Below are 3,435 nucleotides of genomic sequence, written 5' to 3' on the forward strand. Positions count from 1 at the left end.
CTCTTTCCACGCAGTGCTTTACTCCAGGAGATTAAGGTTTTAGTGCTGGCACATAACATCCCCACCAGACTCTTCCCAGACTGGTACGTGGCAGCAGCGACGTCTCCCGTGATGCGTCCACGAGGCTCGATGCGGTGGTCCACAGCAGCGGCGGTGGCGGAGTGCCTTACCCTCCTTCTCAAAGTGGCAGCCTGCATTCAGAGTTTTGAGATAAACTTCAAATAACCGAGTGGGAAGACAGTTACCTCGTTAACACTCCAAAATCTGCCCCCACCACACAGGCAAGCGGCCCCACCAGCATACACACCCGAGAGGACTCTCTGCGGGGTGCGAGCGCGTTACAAACCCCCATTGTTTTATTCCAAGTGTTTCTGTAGACCTCCCTGGGGTTATTTTGTGCAGCCATTTGGTTCCTCCATCGCACCACCGCAGCTTAAAGCCTGGTGAAAGCCACCAGGGGAGCTGGTACCTCCCGCTGCCTCCCGCCCATTGCTGTGCATGCAGCGGAGGATGCAGCCGTCTGGTGAACGAGGGAGTAACTCCAGCGCTGCTGTTTTGAGCAAATTCCAACTTGAAGTGAGTCATAGCCCTGTGCTCTTACTGCGCTGCAATGTGCTGTGTGTCATCCAGGAGGACAGCGAGGACACCAGCGACAGCATACACACTGTTGGACCCGAGCTGCTAATCCCAGCAGAGGCAATGAACTACTTGTGTAATGCTGAAGAATGTGCCAGCCCAGAAGATTTTGTGAGGATTTATTTAAGCCCCTCACAGCCTGCCCTGGATTCAGGTACACCACACACGGTTTGAGAGACAAACATCAAATTTAGTAACAATCGTAGAATTTTTGGTTCCTAACACGGCACTGAGAGTTACCAGTTTGTCACAGTGCTACCGCAGCGACAGAGGAAAGTGGGATGACCCACGGATGGGGGTCATCTTCCCCAATGGGAAACAACTGGGCAGCCACTGGGATTTCAAACTGGGGCATCAAGATAGCAGCTGTCATACCTAGAGCATGTCTTGTCAGGGCCTTATGAAAGGCAGGTTTATTTTGTAGTTAAGCCTAAGGTCTAGTTTAATAATGTCACTAAAATGTATTAGGGAGTATGAATGAATTCACAGGTTAAGTACATTAATTCAACGAGTTACATGAATGATGCCTCAACTGACCAGCTCCCTCTCTCATTCGCAGAAACCGTGTGGCCTGTTCCCTCTCATTTCTCTGCATGACAGAGGCGGTGGCCAGCCTTCCCCTTTGCAGCTGAACTCATTTAACATGAACCTACACACACAAGGACAGATGCATATTCATCCCCAGCATGCTTCCCCTACGCCACCGTCCTTCAGAGGAGTACAAGCGGCCAGCGATGCTTGAGCTACAAAGCCCAGGAACACGGTGTAAGCTCCCGGGTCCATAGGAAGCAATGTTACTCACAGACCTGAATAAAGATGCCTTAAGTTGACAAAAAGACAATCTTTAATTTTATAAATGTTCACCCAACTGACAAATCCAGAACAGCCGTTCAAAGTTCTTTCAAAATTCAACTGTTTTCAATGAAAGCACAAAACCCACTTCCACAGTTTCATCTGGAAACAGCTGCAAGTTTCACATAAACAAAAGCAGGCTTGGTTAATACAAATAACTATGACATAGGTATGAAGTACGGATCGTTAAGTAGCAATGAAATGATTAAAGATACAGAAGTCTCCTTCTACAGTAGGACAGTCCTTCAAGGCACTAGAGTACATCCACAGCTTTGACAAGGCGACCGATAACCAGCAGTCACCCACAGCACTCTGGCTTTTTCTTTTTTTTTTGGTTCATGGTTTAAAAAGAATCTGCAGCAAATCAGTGAGGGAATGTCTCTTGCAAGGCATCTCCTTGTAACGCCTAAGAACTAGGACTAAAATCTAACCGTGACTTTAATTAAAAAGATTATTTCCGTAATACATGCACTTTAAACAGCTAACGTCCTGCCTCTTGTTCTTTTGGAACTGCTGCTCACACCATCTGCACTAGCAGCCATTATGCTTCCTATGCACGTTTCTGCAGTTCCATCCGAGATGCTGAAAACCACTGCTGAGCCACAGATCATTAAACTTCTTCTGAATGGCTAAATCACCTTCCCGTGATGCTCAAGTCACAACCCTACCCCTCTACCATATCGTCAAAAGAAGCTTTTCCCTGTTAGGTCTGTTAGTTTTCCCACCGGGAGAGGAACCTTTACAAAGCCCGGGAGTCCCCGTTACAGAGCAGTGCTTTCCGTGTCATTGTCCATGTCGAGCAGGAGGTGGTTGTGCAGTTCTTTGCTCGCCGTCTCTGTAAGAAGCTCTGGAGACGGGTTTTGAAGTGGTTCTTGAATACTGGAATTAGAGTCTGCACAAAAAAAATGGAAGAAGTTTTAGCAGCCTGGACAGTGACATCTCGTTCACTAGTGCATTTCTGGTGCTTTGCCTTGGAAAGAAACAGGAAAGGGAAGATGAACAAGGGCTTCTCAAACAGAGGCTGGCACATAATGCCCGTGCACACATGGACACACAAAGGCTAAGCCAAACTAGAAAGCTTATGTTTGAGTTGTTCCTCCTCTAGACCCTTTTTGTACAAAAAAACCAACGTGTACAAAACCAAGGAAAACATTTCCTTCTGAAGAATGGGAGATGGCAAGTAGGATTTAGCACCGGATCCCTCAGTGCCCCTCAGGAGTGACGCTTTGCTCCAGACATTCACATCAAACCAGAATGGTCACTCGGCAAAAAAAAAATTGGCACCGAAATTGTGGGCCAGGTCGGTGACCACCAGCTGCGAGTTTCAGAAGCAACAGGAACACGTGTGGTGTCAAAAGGAGGCATCGTCACAAGAAGAGGAAGAAATGATTTAAACCAGAGGCAGATTAAGCCCCTTTCCTGTGTGTAACAGGGAACGTTGTGACCTCTGCCCTTTCCTGAGGGGAGAACTTTGTTCAAGCCAAGGACCAATTTTGTCCAAGGAGGACCTCAAAATGTGGCATTTCTGGTGACTGACTGCTCTGGTAGAGTCCCAGAAAACTCCCTAATTGTTCAAAAAAGGTAATTGAAAATCTTAAGGCAGCACGTGGGAAAGCTGATTTACAACACGCCGCAACATCGCTTACTGCAACGCAGCAGCTGATCCACACAGAGAATCCTTTAGATCACTTCAGCCAGCAGAGAAGCCGGGTAAATGCCTCACTTCTCAATGCAAGTGGCCTGAACAGGCATCCCACGAAGTCTTGGGCTCCTGCCTTGAGCTTTACAGCCTCGAAGTCTTAAATTCAGCCCAGAAGCTACTTCAGAAACGTTCAAGCTGACAGGTTCCAAGGTGGACACCACCGGAGAGGTGAACGCAGACACGGAACACCGTCCAAGCGAGCGTCCCCTGCTTCCCCCTCTGCACCGCATGTGCCAGCCAGCCGC

At 48.1% G+C, this 3,435-nt stretch overlaps 1 protein-coding gene across 1 annotated transcript in view; it reads right to left on the reverse strand.

Moving 5' to 3' along the window:
- Positions 1–2,246: 2,246 nt before the first annotated feature.
- Positions 2,247–3,435, reverse strand: part of ARHGAP17 (Rho GTPase activating protein 17) — a gene marked incomplete at its 5' end in the record, with an annotated part of 23,830 nt that continues 22,641 nt past the window's right edge. The window contains one exon of the mRNA XM_010161009.1: positions 2,247–2,380. The remainder of the gene's footprint in view (positions 2,381–3,435) is intronic.

The sequence above is a fragment of the Eurypyga helias genome, unplaced genomic scaffold (genome assembly GCF_000690775.1).
Source record: "Eurypyga helias isolate BGI_N326 unplaced genomic scaffold, ASM69077v1 scaffold3591, whole genome shotgun sequence".
NCBI classification, from domain to species: domain Eukaryota; kingdom Metazoa; phylum Chordata; class Aves; order Eurypygiformes; family Eurypygidae; genus Eurypyga; species Eurypyga helias.